Below are 27,142 nucleotides of genomic sequence, written 5' to 3'. Positions count from 1 at the left end.
CAGCATAGTCCCGAAGGGCAGCCGCCACATCAGGGGGCGTGTCCACCACGGAATGCACTCCTATCAGGGATAAACCCAGGGGAGTGAACCAATCCAGGCCTAAAATAGAAGGGAGGGGTTTCTGGACTACCAGGGCCTGGAAAACTGCACAGTGGCTCCCATAGCAAACCCGCACCCCATAGCATCCCAGGGTGGGAATGTTAGTCCCCTGGTAGTCTTTCAATAAGGTCTCTGAGGGAGAAAGCTGGGACTTCGAGACCCGGGGGCACAGTTTGGTGAAGGTTGCTCAGGAGAGGAGTGACCGGGAGGAGCCCGAGTCAACCTCCATTAGGCAGGGGGAACCTTCAATGGTCACTGTGATGGAGATCTTCTGCATACCCGCCGAGGCGAGGTTGACCGACACTGCAGGGGTGGCAGGGACATCATCCGTCAGAGCGTAGCAATCGTCGCATCTGGCTGGTTGGCTCTTGGCTGGTGTAGCAGGGCCATAGACTGGAGGCTGGTCAGCTTGTGACAGAGGTGGCAGGGTTGCCCGGCAGACCTGCGCCAAGTGGCCTTTCTTGCCGCAGCGGCGGCAGATGGCAGCCTTGAAGGGGCAGGCTGACCGGGCATGTGAGCCTCCGCAGCCGAGGTAGGCAACTGCAGCAGTAGGAGCGCGGAGCAGGGAAGGCTGCTGTGGCTGAGGCCGGCATGGGGTGGCCCTCAGTCGATCGACCTGGGCCTCATAGAACTGGTCCGGCAGGGGAACCAGTTCATCGATGAGGTTGGTGATGTATGATGATGGCAGCGGCGGTGTGGAGGCAGGACCCGGTAGAGCAGGCAAGGCAGGCATAGTGGCTGAGGCGGTTGCTTGAGGCAGGTAGCGGTCTATCTCTACTGAGAAGAGATCAGCAAGCTCAGTGGCCCTAGCTTCGTCGATGGCATACGTGAGGGTGACCTTGGACTTGCCGAGGAGCCACCGCCTGAGGAAGAGGTCCTTAAGACCACATACGAATTGGTCAGCTAAATTGTCCTCTAGGTCAGGGAAGTCACATTGAGCTGCGGCGGCTCGCAACGCCTGGAGGAACTGGTTAACTGACTCAGATGGCTTCTGAACTCGCCGGCGGTAGGCAAATCGGCGTGCAATTTGGGACGGAGTTGGGGGCATAATATGCTTGGAGCCCCTCCGTTAGTTCCTCCCAAGAGAGGTCGTAGACAGCCCGCGGGGCTGCGAAGGCGTGGGCCATCGCGAACATTTCGGGTCCGCAGGAAGTTAAAAAAAAACCACACTTCCTGGCTTGGGAGTAGCCCTGCCGGTTGTTGGCAATTAGGAAGCACTCGAACTGCTCTAAAAATGCGGCCCAGGACTCCCCGGCAGCCCCAAAAGGAGAGAAAGCGGGCATGCCGGCCATGTCGGTTCGCGGCTGAGGTGAAGCGGCTGAGGTGATTAGAGGCACGGAAAATTGTCCGGTCTAAAGCGCCTAAAATAAAATCGTTGCTTGCCCTGTAGGTCGTGCTCAGAGCCCATGGTCCCACCAGCTCGTCGCCAGTGTTAGATCCGCGGAAGAACCAGTCTGAGGTGTCTGAGGTAACCGTAAGTTAACAGCTTTATTACAGGTAAGAATGAAGAACATAAGTAGACCGGCACCCTTCCTCCGTCTGACAGCTTTTTATATGGAGCTGTCAGACGGAAGAACCAATAGCCGCGCGTATGACAGCCCGGCAACTTGCAGGACGCACCTGATTGGTTAAGGCGCACCTGGTTGCTGCCGAGCTGTTATTCGTAAGTCCGAGGACTTACTCGGCTATAACAATTTTATTGTTTTTTTAATATACAATGTTAACAGATAAAAAAGAGAAAATAACTAAAATTTAAAAAAAGAAAGATTAAAAGGGGAAAATAAAAGAACAAAAGAGAAAAAAGGAAAAATAGGAAAAATGACTTCTAACTTTCTTTAGTACAGATATAAGTAAAAAAACATTCCTCAACTCCTACTGTAGGGTTAATATTTGTCAAGATCATTTCCATAATCCTATATAATTTTAATCATCAAATCTCAAAATTAAATTTTCATTTTTTTTTCATTTGCTTGTAAAAAGTCCAGAAATGGTTTCCACATAGAAATAAAATGTCTTAAATTCTTTCATAAACACTGACAATTTCACTATCTCCACCCATTCTATTAACTTCACCAACCATTTGTCCATGATAAGTGTTTGTAAGTCTTTCTATGTTTGAGCATGTAAAAATCTTGCTACGCATCTTAAAGTTTCCAAGGCTGAGAAACATTGGCTTATAGAAGATTTGTAGTGGCTTACGTCAGTAACAATGATAGAATTAAAAGCCAGTATTCATAAAAGAGGCTTATCCAAAATTTTAGAATTATACTGTATTAAAAGAGTACTGAAAGGACATTATTAAAAACTTGTTAAGATTAAAAAAAAACATGGTTTGAATGAAGGTTTACAATATGTAATGGAAGTGCCAGCTGAATCTCAACCAGATTGATTTGCCTTCATCATCAAATGGCCTTATTTGTCATGCCCAATCAGCATGGCCTACAAGACTTGCGTAGGCATTTTTCTTTCTATATTAGCAGCACATTAAACCTCATTCCTGACATCTCAGCACTATTGTGATAAACACAATATCCTTAAAATAAATGGTAGCAATATTTTTTTAGCTCTTCAAAATCTTTTTTTATGGCCAAAGACTTCAGAGAATAGTGATGCCATGACATCAATGACTTTTTGCCATTCCTCTTTTGTTTTTTTTGTTTTTTGTTTTTTTGCTTTTGAGTACTTTAAAAAGTGCCAACTCTCTAATGGAGGCTTACCAAACCTATACAATTTGATTTTTTTCATCAACAAGATAGATGATGTGCTGCCTATATTTGGTAATTTGTTGTTTAATGGCAGCGCCTCCTATGGGTCTGAATAAAATAAAAAGTATTTGCTATACCACGTATGATTTTAAATCATAATTAGCTGTACCTGCTTTTCCTATTGCATTTTATTTATCCATCTGTTTTCATCCCAGAAAGGTAGAAGAAAATATAGTAAGAGACGTTCTGAAGCATCTTCATAATGTTATACTGCATACTAGTGCAATATTCTTTTGATAGGCAGATGTGGAGTAGCTTCCTACCCAGGAAGCATCAGTGCAGTGTGGCAAAGTCAGCTTCTCACCAACATCCATTCTGTTACATGCACATTTGAAAAAGCCTATCGTGTTTTGCTGTGATGCTTTAATTCCGAATCAAGACAATTTTGAAAAGAACACCTTCATATTGTCATTGTTAAATAACAAGATAGGCTGAAGTTTAAGATTCTCTTCAAGTTTTTTTTAAAAAAATGTTTTTTCAGCTTTATTACCACCACCACCACCCGCAAATGCATGTACATATTCCTGACTTCCTCAGAAATCACTTTGTCTGTGTCTGATTAGTGCAGGCAACCAGCAACACGACAGGACTTGCTTGTTTACATAGCTCTGAGGGTTATGACAACATATCAGAATATACAGGTGCCATGAACTGATGTAGGATCCAAGTATGATCACCAAAATGGACAGTTTAATAAAGAATTCCTGAGTGTTCAAATGTTCATAGCTTTCAATATGCTTCGAAAAATAATCTGCTTAGCTTCTTTTGTCTCTTTCAGTTGAAGTGTTTTAAAGTATTTTAAAAACAAATGCAAAACAGTTGTGTTAATTGAAAAAAAATCTTATAAAACATGTGGTTAAGTGCAATTTCCTCATAATTGCAGCAGATGTGCTGCCAAGTCCAAGACTATTGCAAAATACTTTTGTTATGCTTTGGCCCGTTCAAGGGTATTTCAGCCCATCCTTGTAATATCAGGAGATGGTCTGGAAGGTATTGTTCACAGTTAGAATAGATTGGAAGCCTGTGTTCTAAAGCTGTTTACAAAAACAATGCAGATTCCAAATGTATTGTCAATGGGACCAAATGTTTGGAAAACTAATCATTAAAAAAAGAGAAAGAAATAGTGGAAGAAAAGTAGAAAAATAGAAAACCAAAAGGGAACTTCTAGTTATAGCAAGAGCACTTAGACTTATATACATTTCACAGTGCTTTACAACCCTTTCTAAGCAGTTTACACAGTCAGCATATTGGCCCTTACAATCTGGCTTCTCATTTTACTGACCTCAGAAGGATGGAAGGCTAGTCAATCTTGAACCACTTAAAATTGAACTTCCAGAGTGAGCAGTGAGTTAGCCTGCAGTACTGCATTATACCCGATGGGACCAGTCTTTCCTCTTTTAGATATCAGGTGACAATAGCAAAAATAGCCGATTGAACATTTGTAGGAACAAAAGTAATGGTATGACACTGCTTTAGTTAAATAATCATGAACACTCAGACTTATTTGTGCTAAACACACAGAGAGAATCAGAAAAACACAGATTTCGTTGTCAGATTTCATTTCATTGACTAGCACTGATGATATTATCCACAGAAGTTTGGGTAATGAAAATCTGCAAGAAAACAACTGAGCTGAGGAGTCATAGTGACACAGTGGTTAGAGTGCAGTACTGCAGGCTACTTCTGCTGACTGCCAGCTGCCTGCAATCTGGCAGTTCAAATCTCACCAAGCTCAAGGTTGACTCCATTCTTCCTTAAGGGTAATTGGGTAAAATGAGGACCCAAATTTCATTTTATGTTCAGTCTTCTTCAGGCACTAAAAAGCACTCATTGAAAAGCCACACAAGCTGAAAAATTCAGGAAACAGGAACCATTAAGATTTCTAGAAATACCTTTATTGATTGAAATAGAATCTTGAAAACCTACCAAAGTCATTCTCTTACTTTGTATGATTAAGCCAGAGTTAAGCCTGAATCTCTTTCTCATACTTCCATAGCTTAATGGACTCAATAATATCTTTTCTAATGGTCATACTTTTGCTTTATAATAGGGAATAGGGAATATTTGATGGCAGCATATCCATTTCTGTCATTTTTGTCAAATGTTCAATCGGCTATTTGATGCCTGCATTTTTGCAGTCCATAACTGGAAGCTTAGAGGAGAAAGGTAGGGAAAGATCATTTCAGAAGCTAGAATGACCCAGATATCCAGTATGCAATAGTGGTTAAGCTGCTGGACTAGGCCCAGGGGGACCCACGTTCAAGATTCAAGATTACCAGCAATGGAGAGTCACTGAAGGTCAATCTTTATTCCTAATCCAACCTCACAAAAGGCTTGCATAGAAATCTTGAAGGAGGAAGTTGTACACTCACTGACTTAAACTTCTGAAAAGAAAAAATATACATTATATAAATAAAAGTTGCAGGTAAACTTTTCCCTCCTTTTGTCACATGACCATGCTGTTCAGTTACAGCAATTCTAGTAATCCTAGTTGCCTCCATTAAGCAAGGACTGCATGGATCATTAAGCAAGAACCTCACATGACTGTGACTTCTGATTCCCAACTTCCTATCAGCTTCCACATTGACTATGTTTGTAGTAAGTGGGCAGGGAAGGTTGCAAATTGCAATAATGTGACTGTGACGTTGCAATGTTGTAATTGTGACCAAAGCACCAAGATTGTAATTAAATGACCATTGGGATTTTGCAATGGCTGGAATTCCAGGGAACAGTCATAACTCCTCCTTGTTCAACACATTCACAAGTTTGAACAGTTGTTAAATGCATGGATATAAACCACGGACCACTTGTATATGTAAGAGCTGAAAAAACTTTAATAAATAATAAAGTATTTTCCTACCTTCTCGCTTCAGTTCAGTTATGGTTCCATTGCTTGATATTATATTTTTCATGAATTAGATGGGATCTCAGAAATAGTCACGTCAAACTACTATTGAGGCAAGAAATTAACTGTTCCAGCATCCCTGTTGGGTAGCAATCTAGCCTCTATTCAGAAGCCTCTAACAAAGATGTGTTTGTTTCTGAGGCATACTCTTCCTGGATGAAAATCATATCCCACCAGGGAAGATATGTATGTGAATATGTGGTTTCAATCAATTGTGAACAGCTGCTGGAATGATCTAAAATTATTCTAGAAAATGATGAGTGAATGTAGACATGAAATATGTTTTAGGCAGAACCAGTATTTTACTAAAGACTCTCTGCTCAGTGCTTGCATCACAGGCTCAGTGTTTGTGTCTCTCTCTCTGTGTATGTGTGTGTGAGAGAGAGAGAGACAGAGAAACAAAGAGAAGAAAAGACAGGTGCATTAATAAGAATGTCTAAAACTGCTAGCAAAAAAAATGCTAACACCTTGAGGGCACTTTATTACAGAGGAATATTGTAAGATGCTGTAATTAAGTTTTCCAATTTGCTTAGAGTTTTTGTGGGGCAATAGCATTCTAAACATTTATCAGTTTTCAGACAATAATGATTCAGCCACATTTTGAACCTTCAACTTTTTGCTTTACTGAAAAGATCTGTTTTCCTGTCTGTTGCTTCTGCTGGCAAGTGACTGAAAATATGTGTGCAGGTCAGTGCCTGCCTCAAGGTGCTCCTGAGCTTGAGCAATAATACATATCTCAAATTTAGTTACATGTTTTTTTCTTTTCTTTTTGTGAGATCGTAGAAAACATGTTTCTGGGTACATTTCATTGTTAAGTAAAAATAATTTGAGGATCCCCCCCCCTCTTTTCTATGCATCCCCTACGTCATAGAAATGCTGCATTATATAATCATTAGATAACTAACTTCTAATTTGTAAGGCACAAATTAACCAACATATTCATTGCAGTTATATTTTTAAAACTGCAAATAAAAAACTAAAAAAGCTGATAATTATTAGAGTTAAAGCTGATATGGAAAAGTTCTTTTTTCCTTGTTAATGAATTGATGCAAACTCGTCTGTTGAAGTCATTTTATTCTGAAACAAAAGCCCCATTGATGTCATAGGGAAAAGCCCTACCACTAACAATGATTTCAGCAGAACAATTTCCACAGTATTTCAGTGAGGGTAGGAGGAGGCATATTACAGTATCTAGCTAACTTATCTCTGTGTAGGCAAACTGGCAAATCTTCTTGAGAGGCACCACAGTGAGACCTGGCACTAATCCCTCATGCCTACTCCAGACAACACAAGCCCTATAACTCTTCAGTTTCTTGGAGGAAAGACAACGCTTATCCTGGGAGGTCAGTATGTGGCACCACCATTATGAGTAAACAAATTTACCTCATAGATCAGTATGGAAATGAAAGTGGGGAAAGACTGTAGCGAGTGCTCGGAAATGGGCAAAACAGAACAGTGAATGGATTGTTACCTAATATTTCAGAATAAAAGTGTATTGAGTGATTTAGGTCAGGAGTCTCCAATCTTGGAAACTTTAAGACTTGTGGACTTCAACTCCCTGATTTCCTCAGCCAGCCATTTTGGCTAGAGAATTCTGGGAGTTGAAGTCCATAAGTCTTAAAGTTGCCAGGGTTGGAGACCCCTGATTTAGGCAACATCTCTGGGTGGAAAGAAAAATATCTGTCTTCATACCAGTGGAGCCCTGGTACTTAACAACCTCTTACTCAATGTTTCTTGTATTCTAAAAAAGCAAAATGATTATTAAATACAAATGTGTAGAGGATTTTTTTTTTGTTTTTGTTAGAATGGTGACTATTTTAATATGATTCAGAAGAAGTGCTTTTGGCCTGGGCAAACAAAGCATCTCTTTGCTATTCATTGAAGCAGCAGCAGTATCTTTTTTCAAACTTGTTTAAAAGGGTGTGGCTGTTTTTAAGGAATAGTATAAAGGTACTGTGTTTGCAAAAGGGGTTCCACCACAAAACCGCGAAGCCCTTATCCGCGCTGACATAAGTGTGGAGGCAAATCCGCGGCATCCGAAGCGCTAAGAAAAACACGACCCTACCACCGCGACAACAGCGCGGTGACAGAAGGGCATTCTACATGCTTCGTTCTTTGCCAAGAAGAACGAAGGTAGCCCTCCTCCTCCAGCTGACAGCGGCAGCGGGCACAGGGCAAAGCGGGCTGCCCAGCAGCAGCAGCCCGCGGGAAAGGTCCAGCTCAGCCGCGGGGGGCAGCAGGAATCCCACAGGGGCCCAAGCGGGGCCACCGACGCCACCTGCCCTGCCTCTTCCTCCGGGGGAGGCGCCGACGGCAGAGGAGGACGCAGCAGAGGAGGACGCGGCAGAGGAGGACGTGGCAGCGGCGGCGGCTGAGGCTCTCCTGGGGCCGGCGAAGTGGGCGGGCGGCCGCCTCCCCCGGAGGAAGAGGCAGGGCGGGTGGCGTCAGCAGCCCCGCTTGGGCCCCCCGCAGGCTTCCTGCTGCCCCCCACGGCTGAGCTGGACCCTTCCCGCGGGCTGCTGCTGCTGGGCAGCCCGCTTTGCCCCGTGCCCGCTGCCACTGTCAGCTGGAGGAGGAGGGCTACCTTCGTTCTTCTTGGCAAAGAATGAAGCATGTAGAATGCCCTTCTGTCACCGCGCTGTTGTCGCGGCGGTGATGACGCGCGGTGATGATGTCGCGGCTTTAGCAACACGGTTTAATCACCGCTATTTTTGCAAGCGTGGATTTGTCGTGCCACGTGCGAAAGGCCCAAGGCACTTATTCTAGATCTACAGTTGTCCTTCTTGTGTGCTCTGAAGAATTAATATGATGCGCAACCAGTGCTGTCTCTTTTCCTGCTTTTGCTTCATTACTTCTTTATTATGAGACAAAGTTGGAACTACTGATCAGATATAGGACTTACCATATATATACTGCTTGGTTGTTTAATCACTAGATTGAGCAAGCAACTAAACAAAACAAAAAACAAGAGCCACCCCAAAACAGATATTTCCTTCAATGAATCTCCCACTCACTATCAAAGCTACTTGCAAGGCACATTTTTCTGCTATATTTCAGATATGGACATTTGTATATTATGTTCCCTAAGTGTTCCATTCCATTTGGGATAGCACAATCCTTCCATTCTCCAATTGAAGAAGCTTCTTGAATGGGAAGCTTAAACATCTTCAAGGAAAAAAAAGTCTAGTTGCCTTTTGAAAAAGCACCTTTGGAACAACCATGAACAAGATGACTGAAAATCTCCATAAGCACACTTTAGTTTGTCGCAAGTTAACCTAGAAGTGCACTGACTATTTCACAAAGACCATTTTACAAGAATTCCCCTTCAACTGAGTCAACACTTAACATGAACCCTTACTCCTTTTAGAGTTTACTTTACCATGATAACAATAACACTTTCTTTCTAAAGAGAAGGTTGCTGTTGCACACAGCAATAATGCCCCTTATTGACTATTTTTCTTTTAATTTTCCTTCCCCCGCCCCCCAGTTCTGTTCTTTTTAATGTCCAGTTATTTTATTTTTCCAGTTATCTGAGGAAGAAGGGTTTCATACTTCACCCAACTCCCTGTCTATTTGGGAGATGATACTGAATTGCTTCTTATATGACAAGGAAAAAAAATAGTAACAATGCGCTGTTCAGCTTATTATACCAACATCACCCCCCTCCAAGTAGACTAGATAGTGTAACTAAGTACACACACACACACACACACACACACACACACACACACACACACGAACACAAATTCTCATAAATACTCAAATATAAAGTTACATGTATAGGAAGAGCCTCCAAGGAATAAGAGAGATTGGTAATTGCTTTTCGAGAACAGAATGATAGAAGGGCAAAGCAGCTGGGGGAACTATTCAGTAGGAAGACATGGGAGTCTTCTGTCTTGCTAGCTATTGCCACTGTGCTTCAGTCTGGACAGGATTTTCTTAAACCAGCTTAGAGTAAGCTGATATGAGTACTGGAGAGGAGCAGCTTAAACAGTAAGTGTTGCTACATCTTAGATGACAGAAAAGGATTGGTAAGAGGAAGAATTGGCCCTATTGTTAGGATGAGGCAGATGTGTCAAGTGGCAGGTGCTGGAGGGCAAAGCCATGAAGGCTCCTCAGCCTCTGTGACTCATTCTCCTTTTTGATGGATGTGGATACTATCCCTTACTCAGAGTTGATACAAGATTCAAATATTAGCCCAATCAGATAGCATATAAAGAACAGGAGAGCCAGCCATTTCATTATTTATCTCAGGCAGAAGAATTTCAGACAGTCTTTTGTGGCAGGCATGAAGGGAGAGGTGGACAAAAGCAGCAGCCCAAGTACATGGGCACAAAAGAAATATGACAAAGTCTGTTGAAGAACTGAAAGCAGACTCAGCCCAAACATAAGAAGCATAACCAGCACAGAGGCTGGCTAAAATTAGACCTGCTTTTCTTCATTTGGATGATTTTCAGATATATTGACTCCCAGTTTTCTCCAGGAAGCAGCATGGCCATTGTTAGAATCCTGCAATCCCCCTACATTAGCTTGGATGTTGTTCACTACAGCATAAATTAGTATGGCAAGATTGGTCCAGGATAATTAGTGGCATCTCTGGATATGATGCTTCTAAAGAAACAAAATCCATGTCTGATATCTAAGAGTTCTTTGGAAGGGCATATTTATATACCACCAGTGCAAACCACGTATTGTTCACCATTGAATGTCATTGATTTAATACCTCAAGAAAAGGATTGCCCCCCCTTATTAGTTGTCCCTTTAGATTGGACATTTTCTCATTCCCTTACCAGGACTGAACAAGAGATTACTCCGAAATATCCAAGTAACTGTAAGATTAACCTTTAGAGCAAAGACAAACAACAGTTTGATGACATGGAACCCAAATGCTTATTAGATTTCTCTATGAATTTCTAGCATATTAGTGTGCTAACCAGTGGTGGGCCCAGCATCACCTACATGGATATGCGTGGTGTACGCGCACCCACACGTGGTGTGCGCATATGTCGTACCTGCCTGCAACACCTCTGCAAGCATCCACAACGCTCCAGCTGCTGAGCAGGGCATCACGTAGGCGCCATACATACCATGCTCATGCAGGGAAGCGCCAAAGGCTTAAAGGACAGGTAAGGACCTTGGGCGGCCGGGTAGGCCCTCTGGAGCACCATACCGCCTGCAACCCACCACTGGTGCTAACTGAAATTGCACTTGGAAGTGGTTATTAAGGAAAGGCTGAGCTGTGCCTATTCTCTTCCCTACCTTTATAGTATGCTGTGCAATTGCACAATGCCATTTTTCTAGGAAATCATGCCCACTTATGGAATGTGTAGACCAACCTTTAAGAAGTTAAGAGAAAACAATACTTGGGATATCAGAAGTGCTTAAGAAAATACGGATATTAAATTGTGAAGGTTTCCTGCCCTCCTCTAAACATCTTGCCTAAAGTTAACAGATGCAAGTATAGCTCCAAAGTTATAGAAGCTACTTTATGAAAACAGAACATGGACTAACATTTAAGATTTTCTAAAATTCTAACTTCACTTTGTTCTTTACCATTACCACCACTACTCAGATCCTTGTAAACCACAACTGTGCTTCCAGGCCAAAAAAAATAAGGCAAACCTGAAAGCATTTCTGGGAGAGGTAGGTGCAGGGAGAAGAGAGGCAAAGCAATGCATAATTGTTGAGAAGCTTAGAACGTGTCCCAACATCCATTGCAGGTTTTTTCTTTTCTTGAGGCAATCAGAGCACTGCCTGAATTTTGCACCTGCCATAGGCAAGTGTCTCTGACTGTCAGTGAAATCACTGGGTGAATGTGTTTCACGGCAGGCCCTGACCTGCTCCATATCCTGCTTTACCCAAATGATTATATCTTCTTTACTTCTGAATAGCCTTCTAAAAGAGAAACCGTCATTCCAATTTCTGCTATTCAATATTTGGCAATCCTATTAGGTAAAGCTGAAAAGAAAGCCCATCACCTTACTCCAATAACCCTTATTCTTAAACCCCGATCAGATTCAGTCAATCTTTATTTCAGTCAATGAGCAGCCTAAAACAGAGGCAGTTACACAAGCAACAAATAAAAGGAAACAACATGTTAGGCAACACCATCTCAGGTGACATCTCAGATTTAGTATTAATATGAAAGGTGCAATTCTAATGCTAAGATTATATTAGCATTTAAAATGAAAACATTGACCCTAGTCAATCTGAATGCTTTATATTATGGCTATTTAGTAGTATGATACTTCATTGATAACTTTATTTAGTTCCCTTATGGATAAAAATTTAATAAATATGATCACAATGTTAAGACTCACACTCACGTTGTAGCTTTAAAAAAAAATGAACAAACACCTGTGCATAGAAATATTGTTGCAATTGGAGCAGATTTTCAATGTAATATTACATCTTCAGATTCAGGATTTGAGATTTGAAAATTTACCTGGATGAAAATAGTTCAAAGCAAAGAGACATATATGTTGTGCTCTAAGAAGGAATCCAAATCAATCCGGTATATTTCCAAAATCAAAGACATGGGGGTGGATGGAAGGGCTATTTATGTTTTTTCTCCTTTTTCTTTGATGCTGCATTTTCGTAAAACCTAATGATTTTGGCTTGGAAAGCTCTTATTTCCACAATGGCTATATAAGCTTATTTTTGTAGCAAGTCATACAGTACATATATAATCTTAAGAATAGTTGAAAAGTTTGACTTAAGTAGCATTTATCAGAACTTTCAGAATCTCTAAGGAAGATATAAGCTTGTCTGTGCGGTCTGAAGCCACTTGTCAAAAACTTTAGAGTCATGGATGCACAAAAATGTAATAAATGTAATAAAATGTAATAAAAATACATTTCATTTAGTATTTCTTTTGCAGATAAAAAGAGTATCTTTAATGGACTTAGCAAGGACTGAACTAATTCCAACTTTCAAAATGATCTGGATAAATTATATATATCATTTCTAATTTAGTTCTGCTTCTTTTTATGTATTCGATTTATATAGTTGCCCATTTTACTACTACTTCACTCTAGGTAGCTAATTCTCCAAATCAATGACAAATCTCAAGTTTATGTTTGGGAATGAAATCAGATTTCACAATTCTGTTTTTGAACATGTTAATATATTGAATGTTTTGCATTTAGCACCATAATTAGAAAATATACCTACAGTAATGTCTACTCACAATAAGTAAAGATTACTGGTCCGCATTGTAGAACCATATTAAATTATTCTTCTACTTCCAGTGGTCCATATTTCCCAACAAGTATGGATAGAACTGCTCTTCTGTGTAGCTGCAGGCTTCCTTTAAAAAAAAAAAACATCCAAAAACTTGGCAGAAGCCCTTTAAGGACATATGGAGCATTTTTTTTTCATAGTTCACTGTCAGAACCTGTTTAGAGTTGGTGGTAAAAGTTTCATTTGGCCTCCCAAATAGTGGCCCAACCTACAATATAAAAACACTCCTAGTTCTATAATCTTGGCATTAATTATCCTAATCTTTTTTCTTTCTTTTTGGTAATGTTCAAGCTGTTAATTTAACCATGTTGTCTAAACTTGAATTGGAAGCAAAGCTGGATTTGTTTATTTTCAAGAGTAGGCAAAAATGAGCTGAAGGTTACTTATCAAAGGAGTATAAGATAAGAGGGGCATGACTGTAGAAAATTAGAAGCTATTTATGATGTATTTTCCCAAATTGTCAAAGGTCTGCTTTAAACTTAATTTTCAGGCAGGTGTAATTATTGCCCTGTTTTGTCTATCTTCACAACTAGAAGCACATTAAGTATTTTGATGTATGTCTACCTATATTTAAATACTGTTGTATAATGAAATTTAATAAAGATGCTCCAAACCAACTATGTCTCTATATTTTAATATGATTTTAAATAATATATCTAGAAAGAGTGAAATTATTATTTTTTAAATCTCCAAAAATCTAGCTGTTATTATGGATGTTTAAAAACAATTGTTTTAAAGCAAACATTGCTAGACAGAATTATCTTATTCCTATTTCTTGGTAGAAGAAAAAACCTTGCGGGATAGAAGCTTACTTAAACCAGAGCACACATATCTTCTGGTGTGGTTTTTCTTTAATACCAAAGGGTAAAACATATCATACCACACTTTTCAATGGCATTGCGGTTTATGATGACAGTCTTTCCATTTCTCCTCATTCTACTTTTACCAACTTGCACCAAAGTACTGGATTAATTGTGAAATGACACAAAATTACACAAACCTTTTAAGTAAGTGGAACTTATCTATACACTAAATAGATATTGCTTTATAACACATTCTAGTTCAATAAAGAACTCTGGAGAACTTGTTAAAAAGAGAGAGAAAGATGCAGGAACGTGAGGCAAGAATTCAGAAGTGGTGATAAAAAAAATTCCTGTCAGCATTTCCAAATGACTTAGTAGGTTTTACTAAATATCATCCATTTCTTTAGACAACTCTGTAGCTTGCATTTTTGTACCTGAGTGTTAACATGCTTTAGCAACATGGTGTCATATTAATTCCTATTGATTTTCAACTAGCATGTATCATTTTGCAGCACCAGATATGGGACCATTACAATCATATGATGTTTTGTGCCAAGGAATAAAGAAAAGTAAATAAAGAAAAGACCCAGGAAAATAAAAAAACCATTAAAACAAGACTGCTTGGTCAGGAAGACTGGCTATATAAATTCAAAAGTAATCCCTGGACTTCTGACCATATGCCTCTAGAACAGTTGAATGTATAGTTTAAATAGCTCAAACAAAAATGAATAATTTTAAGCATTTCTACAGATGCATCTGCAACAAGATGACTTTAGATATCTGGTCTGATGTCTACTGTACTTAGCTGTAAATTATTAGGAAAATAGTCCTGGAGTTATACTGTATTGTTAAACCGTATGAGTTGGATGAGTTAACCTATCAGACAAATAATTAGGAATACCTCTACCAACTGTAATGAAATTCTAGTGATCAGGAGTTAAATTGTTTTAAGGATTCATGCATGTTCTTATCCCTGTGCATAAATTGCAAGACATGTATTTGATTCAGCTTGAGCAATGCATTTAAATACTACAGAGAAAGGACTCTAGCATTCACCACTGGATCTGACTGGGTTATATTTAAAACTAGCAAATAAAGTAAATCAGATTCATCTATTCCCAAAACTGACTGTGTACACGAGGTTAGTCTTTTTCTTCTGAAGAATGCCCTTGGGCTAATTGGGACCTCGACTGACCACCTGTCAAGAAACTGTCAGCTTAGGAGCTATACAGAGCTATACTCTGATTTTGGGCAATGATTTTAAGCCATCATATCCTTTCACACATAAGGCTGTGTTTCTGCTCAAAGTGTTGCTGTTGGCTTCCTTTCCATCCGCCTGGAAAAGGAGGGAGTACAAATTAAAAAAGAATGCAGCTCTTAACGCCTACACCCAGAAGCTTTCAAAACAGGAGGCTGCTACACCTGTGGGGATAGAACAAGTGTATCAGTGTCTTGGGCTTTGCCTCAGCTCGTCTGCTTTTGTTAGCTGGAATGTGCCGATGAGACAATCAGGTGCAGCAGGCGCGTGGCATCCTGCTTCAAGACGGCTTCTTTGGAGACAGGGAGAGGTCTCTGACTCATGCACTGTATAAGCTCATGATAACCATTTTCAAATGCAGCAATTAGAGAATAATGAAAGTACAGTACCATTGCAAATACTTGTACGGTTCATTAGTTAGAGAAGCAGTCTGCATATGCTAAGGTATAAAAAAAATACTGGAAAAGCTAATTCCTATACAAAAGAGAAAAATGTACAAATAATTTGGCATATCACTTTGGTTACCCAACAACTGGACAACTTTGTTTTCAAATGTTCTGCTTCCTGAAAAACATTTGGTGATTATGGTAGACCCCTTCAAACTGAACATAGGTAAAATTTCAGAATAACTGCCTGCTGTAGGAGTCTGAGAAATATGAAATTAAATTTTAATGACTATGTATTTAATCACATAATGTTTCTGACAGGCTGTGTGAGTTCAACAGGGAGAAAAGTTTTGCTTGTACTCAGTATCTTATGTATCTCACTGCAGTGAAATTTCTTTGAAGAATTGGATTGAATAAAGATCCCCTGGGTAAAAAGATTCAGAAATTTGGACACATTACAGACGTTGGGACTTCAGCCTGACAGGGAGTTTGCGCATGTGCAGAATGGGAAATGGCTGCCCAAGCTAAACGCTTGGGCTTGCGAAGAACGAAAGGACGAACAAACTTGTGGATTAAGACCCCGGATACAGATGAAAAGGAGTCCTGGCAGGAGATTAATTGTTGGGCAAGCTGGAGAGGTGTCTACCTGAGGGGGGGGTCGCTTTCGGATGGCCTCTGGATGGTGTTCTGTGTTCCCATGCTTCCATACTGGCCTCGGCGGCATTGGCGACAGCGTGCGAGCGGTGAGCATTTTTCCGGCTGCGTGGCGCTGCGGGTGAGAGCCTGGGACCTGGACTTGTGCTAGACTTGTATTGGGTGGTGTGCTACACGTGGCGGTCTGCGCCTCGCCCTGAGGAAGGGGCGGCTGAGTTTCAACATCAATGTTGCTGGGACTTGGCGGCTGGTTTCTTGCCGCCGCCGCTGCAGTTCTCTCAGGCCTCCCCCCCTTTTCTCTGGTGCAGCCTCTTCTCTGTTCGCTGTTGCCGCTGCGGGCGGCGTGCAGATGACGGCGTTCTTTACTATCTTTTGGTGCCTGCAACATTCTTTGACTGTGCCTGCCCGGCTTGTTGAACCCCTGGGGACCTTTTTGGACTGCCACCACTCCAGAGGGGGAGAGAACGACCTGGGCGCCCATAGAGGTTGGGCGAATTGGGCAGCTGGCTACAATTGCTGCCGCTATGGCCCTTCCGGATGCCCCTTTCCCCCCTCTCTTTTTGGCTCAGCCTTAACGCTTAACGTTATATTAACGCTGCCTTCTTTCTCTCCTGCTTTTTGTTTGTTTGGACTTCTTCCCTTGGTGGATTTGGTGAGTTTCTCCCATAGCCCATCATCGCTATTGTGGAGCCTTTTTCTACTTCCCCTGCTTGTCATCTGGCCCTTTTCCATCTGGGCTTTTGAATATCAAGTTTTTCCTAACCATAATCCCAGGGCCTCTGGACGTGCTGCCTCAGCCCCAGTTGCTTTGATTACTACTAGCCGCAACTGCCCTGGGAATACCAATACCATCTTGGACAGCACTAGTTTAATTCCACCCATTACAGTGCCTTGGATTTTGGACAAGCGGGGATGTTCACTGTGTGTAGGAAGGCCTTCTGCTCCCCTCAACCACCTCAGACTCTTGGGACCTTCTCAGGCTTACCAGAGAGGGGGTAATGTGACTCTCCCCTGTATACCTTCTGTGGACTGTTGCTGGGTTTTTAACCACTTTAACCATCTTAATTGTTATAGGAAGGGAGAGGAGCGGAGTAGCTCTCCCTCCTTCTCCTCACTGTTGTTCCATCTTAAGACTGCGCAAACTTAGTTCTCCACAATTTTATGGATGAGGTGTGTATGGTGTGATTGTTGATGCTTGTACCCACTTTTATTATTTTTATTACCATTGTATTTTGTATTTTTAATTGACTTATGTGGGGACTGTATGGGTGAGTGGCTGTGTATGTATGAGGGGACTGGGATTACAGCCTGGTGCCTCCTTCACTGAATGCTATTGCAGAAGTGGTAGGGGGCCCAGGCCTACCTCTCGTCCTAGAATGAATGATATAAATGGCCTGCTGGAGAGAATGGAGGCTACGGGAGGGGAAATGGGGTCTACGGGTGCGGGGGTGGGCTGGAGCATTATGGTCATGACGGGGAGGGGCAGGTACGACAGGAATTTAGGGTGAGCCATTACCGGGGAAGGAGGGTCTGCTACTTCACAGCGATCCCTCCTTCCAGCCCTGCTAGCTCTACTCCAGGACCAGAAGGCGAGAGTTGTCAGGGCCCTGGTCTCAGGCTGTTGTTGCTAAATGCCTGGTCTGTGGTTTACAAAGCTCCCCTCATCTGGGACCTAATATTAGACATGGGGGCAGACCTGGCATGTATTACTGAAACCTGGCTGGGCCAGGAGGGAGGAGTCCACCTCACTGAAATGTGCCCAGAAGGGTTTCAGGTGCTCCATCAGCCGCAACTCCAAAGAAGGGGTGGGGGAGTGGCTGTCATCATCCAAAGGTCATTAGTTCCTCGTAGGATCCCTGCTCCGGAGCTTGTCGGGTGTGAGTCCCTGTTGGTGAAGTTGGACCTTGAGGGTCAAGTGGGCTTGTTGTTAATGTACCTACCTCCCAACAGTGTTACAACAGCCCTCCCTGTGCTCCTCGAGTCAGTAGCCGAACTGGCGGTAGAGTTCCCCAGGCTTATGGTGCTGGGGGATTTCAACCTGCCTTCGCTCGGCGAACGCTCTGATGGGGCGCAGGAGTTCATGGCTTCCATGACAGCCATGGACTTGACCCAAGTAATCCGGGGTCCGACTCACTCAACGGGTCACACGCTTGACCTCGTATTTTTCTTGGAGCAGTGGAGACGTGATCTAGATTTGAAGGACATTAAGACCTTGCCCTTGTCATGGTCTGATCACTTCCTACTGAGGCTTGACTTTCAGAAACCAATCCCCCACTGTAGGGAGGTGGAACCAATTAGGTGGTTCTGCCCCAGGCACCTGATGGACCCTATGGGATTTCAGACGGCACTTGGTGAAATACCTGATGCTCTCATCCACAGTCTGGCAGAGTCCTTAGTCGCTGCTTGGAATACAGTGGCAGCGGGGGCTCTAAACCGGATTGCGCCTTTACGGCCTCTCCGAGATAGTGGATCCAGGAGGGCTCCTTGGTTCACCTAGGAACTCCAGGAGATGAAGCACCAAAAGAGATGCCTAGAGCGCCGCTGGAGGGCTAGTAACTCTGAATCTGACCGAGCACTGATGAGAGCCTATATTAGGACCTATCTCGTGGCAATATGGGTGGCAAAATGTGCACATTTTTCCGCTCTTATCGCATCCGCAGAATCGCGCCCAGCCGCCTTGTTTAGAATAGCCCACTCCCTCTTGAAAGGGAGGGATGCGGACGACCCTTTACAGGGTAGAGCTGAGGAATTTGTCCAGTTTCTGTCGGATAAAGTCGCTCGGATTCGGACGGATCTGGACTCCAATTGCACGGTACCAGCCAAGGTACCGGGGGAAGATCTTGAGCGGATTTTATGGAGCGAGTTTCAACTTGTCGCTCCTGAGGAAGTGGACAAGGCCATGGGAGCGGTGAGTGCCTCCACCTGTATACTGGACCTGTGCCCCTCCTGGCTGGTCTCGACCAGTAGGGAGGTGACATGCGGCTGGCTCCAGACGATTATGAACTCTCCGGGAGGGATCCTTCCCGCACCTCCTAAAGGATGCGGTGGTGAGACCCCTCCTGAAGAAACCTTCTCTGGACCCAGCCGTTTTGAACAACTATCGTCCAGTCTCCAACCTCCCCTTCATAGGGAAGGTTGTTGAGAAGGTGGTGGCCTTTCAACTCTGACAGACCTTGGATGAAACTGATTATCTGGATCCCTTTCAGTCGGGTTTCAGGCCTGGTTACAGCACGGAAACTGCTTTGGTCGCGCTGATCGATGATCTCTGGCAAGCCAGGGATAGGGGTCATTCCTCTATCCTAGTGCTTCTTGACCTCTCAGCGGCCTTCGATACCATCGACCATGGTATCCTTCTGCGACGGTTGTGAGAGGTGGGAGTGGGAGGCACCATCTTACGGTGGTTCTCCTCTTACCTCTCGGACAGGTCGCAGTCAGTGTTGGTTGGAGGGCAGAGATTGACCCCTAGGGCCATCAATTATGGGGTGCCGCAGGGCTCGGTCCTGTCCCCCCTCCTATTTAACATCTACATGAAGCCGCTGGGTGAGATCATGCGTCGGCATGGGATTAAATACCACCAATACGCGGATGATACTCAATTGTATCTGTCCATCCCGTGCCAACTCAGCGAAGCGGTAGAAGTGATGTGCCAGTGCCTGGAGGCTGTCGGTCTGGATGGGAGCGAACAAGCTTGCACTCAATCCCAACAAGACTGAGTGGCTATTGATGCTCCCTCCCAAGGATGGTCCAGCTATTCCATCTCTTAGCCTGGGGGGTGAAACTATACGCCCCTCAGACAGGGTTCGCAATTTGGGAGTCCTCCTGGATCCGGAGCTGATGTTAGAACATTATTTGTCGGCTGTGGCCAGGGGGGCCTTTGCCCAGGTTCGCCTGGTGCACCAGTTGCGACCCTATCTGGAGCGGGAGGCCCTTCGGATGGTCACTCACGCCCTCGTCACCTCAAGACTGGATTACTGTAACGCGCTCTACATGGGGCTGCCCTTGAAGAGTGTTCGAAGACTTCAGTTAGTCCAGAATGCAGCCGCGCAAGCGATTGTGGGGGTAGCTAGGTACACCCACTTTACACCTATCCTCCATGAGCTGCACTGGGTTCCCATTGTCTCCAGACATGTTTCAAGGTGCTAGTTGTTACTTTTTTTTAAATAATAAATGTTTTTTTAATTTTAATTGAAACAAGTACAGCATCTTTCTTTACATCTGTAGAAAATGTATCAATCGATTACAGATCCTCCACGGTCAACAAACATAACTCATATTAACTTAAGCATTATTATATATCCATTTTCATTTGACTGTAATTATTATTTAAAAATATTAATACAAGTAATAATCTTGAACAATACCTGCCCACACCAGTGGGAAAAGAAAAAATCAAAAAGAAAAGGCCAAAAAAAAAAATAGAACAAAAAAAAAAAAAGACAAAAACGACAAAGGACAAGGCAGGAAAAAAGAACAAAACACAGGTATCTATTACAAAAAAGAAGAAGTATATCAACTGGTTACAACATGCTTTGGTGCTTCTCTTCCATTAACTCATATTAATTCAAATATCTTAACTCAAATGTTTACCATATTAGCATCATTATACCTCCAGTTTTAATTACCTATAGTTATTTGCACATCCTTCATCCTTAGCTATGCCAAAGAATTAATCCATAACACATGCTGACATTTCATTTACTTACTTATAAAGTCCTCTATTTACATCAAATCCTCATATCCTATTTTAGCTGAACATCCATAATATTTAGTTATATCATATATCATAACATTTTCCCAGTATTGATTAACATTTGATTGTATGTATTTTATTTAGTTTTTATAATAGTGATAATTATTGTAATTAATACTCTTTATGTATAATCCAAAAATGTTTTCTCATATCCAATTGTTATTTATCATGTCGACTCCACATTATATACATTACTATCAATATCAATTATTATTCAGCTATATCTGTTACAAAGAGAGCAATTAGGTTAGCTAGATTTCAATTGTATTCTTCAATCTATCAGCCAATTCCACATTATATACATTACCATCAATATCAATTATTATTCAGCTTTATCTTTTACAAATTAAAGTAATCAGATTTAGCTAATTTTAAGTTATATTCTTCCATCTGTCAGCCTGTGTCCCTCCAACAGCAAAATTTTCTCAATCCAATTGCCATTCGTTGAATAAATTTACCAAATGTTTTTATAAGCAAGTCCAGACAAAAATATCTTCGCACCTTTTGGCTCTGGATGTCAGTGATGAAATAATAATGTTGTCCCGGGCTTGTAAAGCTTTTCAAATTGACTTTAATTCTCCAGGGTGGAGTTTCCATTTCTCCTGCACTCTGTCTCTTTAAATGAATCTTCTTTATAGCTCCCCCCCTCCTTTCTTCCTCTGAGATAGACCAGATGCCATTTCTCACATTTTCCATTTGTATTTCAGGAACATTCAAACATTCAACGATCTCAGTTTTTCTTTCATATTTTAAAATCAGATGATCCAATTTTCTTTCCAATCTCTGAAAAGAGTCAAAAAGCTCTCGACATGCGGAAAAAAGAATCTGGAATGAGACCTTAGAAGTATTTTCAGACGCCATGATGTGTCGCAGTTAAAAATTGCAAATAAAGACACGCTGGAAACTGTGCAATCTTATCTGATCGTAAACACAGCCAAGTAATAAAAATGTCAGATCGTGAAGGGCTAATTAGTAGAAAGTTGACTTTACGATCCACTTAAAAAGAGTCAGTGAGGAGGGCTGCCGAAGTGTTCCTTGAAGCGTTTAAGAAATAAAGTAGCCACCAGCCATAAATCCATTAAAAAAAAGACCAATTCGCCGCTAGATTCTTCTATTTTTTGGTTTCAATTAGCTTAATCTTTTAGTGCGGACAGTCTCTCTTGAATAATAAAATCAGCTTACCAGATGACATCACTTCTGCCATTCTTAGGGGCAACCTGCAGTTTCAGTTAGCACGCAGCTAATCCAGAAAGAAATTGGCACGAGGAGTTAATACCCCCCCCCCCCGAGACTTTGCGAATGTCTCTGAGGTCCTGCCGTCTCCGGGACAGCTAGGGTCCAAAAAACCCGTCCAAAAATCCTTCGGAATAGAGGAATTTCAGGAATAGCCTGAAACTCCGTCTTCTCACTGCTAAGCCCCGCCTTCTCTCCTAGTTGTTACTTTTAAAGCCCTACATGGTTTAGGTCCTGGCTACCTGGGAGACTGCCTCCTGCCATTTACCTCCCAGAGACCTATGAGATCTCACAAATTAGGCCTCCTCTGGATTCCATCTGCTGGTCAATGTCGGCTGGCGACTCCCCAGGGGAGGGCCTTCTCTGTAGCAGCTCCGGCCCTATTAAACGATCTCCCTGTGGAGATCCGGACCGTTACTACTCTTCTGGCCTTCCGCAAAGCGATTAAGACCTGGCTGTTCCAGCAGGCCTGGGGCTGTTGACTTCATCCAGCCCCATCCTAAGCTACATGAATGTTGTGCAATTTTAATGTTTGTTCTTTTTTAATTTTTATATGTTCCCCCTCCCTGTTTATCTGTAAGCCGCCCTGAGTCTCTTGAGAGTGGGCAGCATACAAATCCTAATAAACACTAAACAGTAAACAGTGTCCAAAAATTGTCAGCAAGTTTATAGTTTATAGTTTATAGTTTATTTATTTGTATGCCGCCCTTTTCCCTGAGGGGACTCAGGGCGGCTCACAAGTTAGGGGAAGGGAAGGACAAAACAAGTTATGAACATAAAACAATACATTGTTAAAAGAGAACACAACAATCATACCATTCAGGTGGGGTTAGGGTCTTTAGCCCCAGGCCTGCTGGGACAGCCAGATTTTAAGGGCAGTGCGGAAGGTTTGGAGGGTGGTGAGGGTACGAATCTCCACGGGGAGTTCGTTCCAGAGGGTCGGAGCAGCCACCGAGAAGGCTCTCCTCCGGGTAGTTGCCAGATGACATTGGCTCGTTGATGGAATTCGGAGGAGGCCTAATCTATGCGATCTAATTTAGAGTGAAGGTAATTGGCAGTAAGCGGTCTCTCAAGTACCCAGACCCAATACCATGAAGGGCTTTGTAGGTGACAAGTAGCACCTTGAAGCGCACCTGGAGAGCAACAGGTAGCCAGTGCAGCTCGTGGAGGATAGGTGTTACGTGGGTGAAGCGAGGTGCACCCACGATCACTCACGTGGCCGCATTCTGGACCAGCTGAAGTCGCCGGATACTCTTCAAGGGCAGCCCCATGTAGAGCACATTGCAGTACTCCAGCCTAGAGGTCACAAGGGCACGAGTGACTGTTGTGAGGGCCTCCCGGTTCAGGTAGGGGCGCAACTGGCGCACCAGACGAATCTGGGCAAATGCCCCCCTGGTCACAGCTGACAAGTGATGCTCAAAAGTCAGCTGTGGATCCAGGAGGACTCCCAAGTTGCGGACCCTATCTGAGGAGCGTATAATTTGACCCCCCAGCCTGAGAGATGGAACACTGGGCCAATTAGTGGGAGGGAAGCACAAAAGCCACTCGGTCTTATCTGGATTGAGTACAAGCTTGTTAACCCCCATCCAGTCTCTAATGGCCTCAAGACCCTGGCACATCACGTCCATCGCTTCATTGAGTTGGCACGGGGTGGACAGATACAACTGCGTATCGTCCGCATATTGGTGGTATTTTATCCCGTGCCGTCGGATGATCTCGCCCAGTGGTTTCATGTAGATATTAAAAAGAAGAGGGGACAGGACCGAACCCTGCGGCACCCCATACGTTAGGGGCCTAGGGGTCGATCTCTGCCCTCCGACTAACACCGACTGCGACCTGTCCGAGAGGTAAGAGGAGAACCACCGTAAAACAGTGCCTCCCACCCCCACCTCCCGCAGTCGTCGCAGAAGGATACCATGGTGGATGGTATCGAAAGCTGCCGAGAGGTCAAGGAGTACCAGGATGGAGGCATGGCCTCCATCCCTGGCTCTCCAGAGATCATCGGTCAATGCGACCAAAGCGGTTTCTGTGCTGTAGCCAGGTCTGAAGCCTGACTGGAATGGATCCAGATAACTGGCTTCCTCCAAGGACTGCTGGAGCTGAAAGGCCACCACCTTCTCAACAACCTTCCCCACAAAGGGGAGGTTGGAGACTGGATGATAGTTGTTTAGGACGCAAGCATTGATAGATGCTAGTTTCACTGATATTGTTTTTCCATTGTGGCAATATTCTGGTAAAAGCTTTCAACATGTTCATCACTGATAGCACCTAGGTTTTCAGGAAAGAAGTTCAAGTGTCAATGCAGAAATGAACCTTCAGTAACATGTTGCACTTCATGGTCTTGTATGCTGTAAGACAGAGGTGTCAAACTCACATTGTCACAGCGGCATCACATGATGTATCATGATGTTAAACCGGGTGGGGGCAGAGCCGGCATGTGACATGGGCCGCGAGTTTGGCACCCCTGCTGTAAGTAGTTTGTCCACCAGCTAAATTCAGTTTGGTGATCTGGAGAAGCCAAGAAAATTCTCAATGATATTCCTTGAATGCTTCAAACTTCTCATCAATGATGTATCTGGTCTGTGGAAAAACAAAAATGCCTTCTTTAATCTTGGCATCAGTTATTCTTGAAAACACTCATCTAAAATAATGAAAAACCCCATCTTTCTTGTTCAACATTTTCACACAAAAAATCATCAGTCCCAAGTTCTTATGTAAAGCGGACACTCCTACTATAATTCTGCAAGCATTAAAAAACATTGTATTCCAAAACAATGAGATAACAAACAGCAAGTTTATTTATACATTTTTGAATCTTCAACATAATGAGAAACAACATAGCACTGTAATGATGGTATTAGGATTGATACCAAAGAGAGCCAGTTCTATCATCAGCCATGGAAGGTCACGGGTGACTTTAGGCCATTCACTTTCTTTCAGCAAAATCTATGACACAGGATTTTTGTTATGGAGAAAAATAGGAAGACAGTGTACTGGGTATACTTGAACTTTTTGGGAAAGAGTCAGCTATAAAGCAAGCAAGCAAACAAATCAAGAGACACTAATTTATCTTATGAATAGAAGATATTTCATAGGACAAAAGTAGAGATCATATTTACTTAAAGAATACTTCACATATTAGGCATACATTGGGTTCACATATGCTGCTAATGTAGCTGGATTAGAAGAGACATTTGGCTTTACTGTATATGGCAGCTTCATATTTTCTTGCTCTGACACTGTAAAATATTGAGTTATATATTTATATGGCTTAATAAATAATTATTCTTACTTATACACAACAATAGAAAATATCCACATTTCAAGGGCAGATCTTCCTTTAAATAAAAAAGCATAGACTGGAGACAAAATTATGATTTTTTAAAAGAAATTTTAATTACAATTTAAGTTATTTTCTACACATTAGCTAGGTCAGATGAGTTCCTAAAATTACAAAACAAACAAACAAAAATCAGCAGATGGTAAATGTTTATAGACTACACCTGCCTTGGTTCTGCCAATTTTTTAAAAGTACCATCCTTTTACATGCTGAGTGCACATTATGTTCAAGCCCCAGTATTAGGAAGAAAGATTTGCAAGCCTGCACTAGCAATTAGCAGCAGATTTATAGAAAGACTCTAGAGCTTTAAACAAAGATGCTGCATAGGCCTCTTTAAGTTTTCATGCATATGGGCCTTGAGTTTGACACCCCTGGATTACTGGGTAAAAGCAGTCCAAATCAGTGGTGGGTTGCCATTTTTTTTACTACTGGTTTGGGTGTGCTCGCGCTCATGGGTGTGCATGCATAGAAGCGTCCGGATGGGTGGGCGGCGCCTCCCACCACTGCTACTACCGGTTCACCTGATCCAGGCTAAACTGGGAGCAACCCACCTCTGGTATGTATGTATGTATATTAGAAGAGTTAATTAAAAATAATAAAGTCATTTATTCTGCAACAAGCAAGGTTCTACTTTGATAGCAGCATTTAATTATTTTCCCTTTCAAAATGGGAAGTACTGGTTTTCTCTTTTTTATTTTTAATTACTGTTTATGATTTTAATTGAAATTCATGGTCCAATTAGAATTTAGCTTCATTCTAGCAATTCAATGTCAGTTGTTCTATTGTATGAACTCCAGCACTTCCCCCTCCCTTTGATGTTTAAATACTAATTGCAAATGTGACGCTTTTGATGCTGCCATTCACATTTTATTGCACCAAAGAACATTATTAGCTATCTTAATCTAAGCAAAAGTAAACAAATGGGGATGGCATGGCAGGAATTATGCATCATAACTTTTAAATCTAGAAGAAAGTTTGGGGTACAGAATTACATTGCATCTTAGGAACCACTTGATTATTCACTTCCCCGCTACACGGAGCACACTACACCATGAAGGGGAATCTGACCTCCCACTTTCTGCCTCTCTGCTAACCTCCAAGTCTTTAACATAAGAAATCTCCAAATAAAATGGCCACAGTGAGTTGAGAGTTGATAAGGGTTACTTATTACAAAAAATATTTTATGAAAATTTCCTTACATTTATAATATATAGTACATAATGAATATAGGAGGGTGCATTACACACAAAGTACAGGTTTCATTCTTGGCATGCTGACACTTTTTTCCTGGTAAGAAATGGCTATAGTTATCTGAATCTCCTAAAGTTACATATTTGTGTAACAGCAGGTACTTTATAAGAGTGTTTTAGTATCATGCAAAATTGAGATGACTTTTTTTTTTGCAAGAATTCAGCTTAATACTCTAAAGAGTCTCCTTTCTCCCTCCTCCCCAAATGTTCCAGTGAAAGTGCATTTGAATTTTTCTCCCATTCATCAATTTGGGATTTATTCACTGAAATGCAGTCTCTATTAGTACACTATTCAAATCTTTTAAAACATTTATCTGCAGGATAGCACGAATTGTTTAACTTGGTTATAGAATTACATGGAGGTAATAACAGAGATTTTCTATTGAGTCACCCTTGATTTGGATACTAAATCCCCTCATTTAGGATGCAGTACAATTATTCCTGAATCATGTTAACA

General features: G+C 42.2%; 1 long non-coding RNA gene across 2 annotated transcripts in view; it reads left to right on the top strand.

Moving 5' to 3' along the window:
• Positions 1 to 27,142, top strand: part of LOC106545331 (uncharacterized) — a 64,090-nt gene that overhangs the window by 20,939 nt on the left and 16,009 nt on the right. The window contains exons 2-3 of one of the 2 annotated variants that reach the window (XR_015695648.1): positions 1,490 to 1,567; positions 6,984 to 7,112. This is a non-coding gene — a long non-coding RNA (uncharacterized LOC106545331). The remainder of the gene's footprint in view (positions 1 to 1,489; positions 1,568 to 6,983; positions 7,113 to 27,142) is intronic. The other variant, XR_015695649.1, reaches the window with a different exon arrangement.

Source organism: Thamnophis sirtalis, unplaced genomic scaffold (genome assembly GCF_051295495.1).
Source record: "Thamnophis sirtalis isolate CommonGarterSnake01/CBP01778 unplaced genomic scaffold, rThaSir2_p1.2 scaffold_2, whole genome shotgun sequence".
Lineage (NCBI taxonomy): Eukaryota > Metazoa > Chordata > Lepidosauria > Squamata > Natricidae > Thamnophis > Thamnophis sirtalis.
This window is presented reverse-complemented; position numbering and strand designations above follow the sequence as displayed.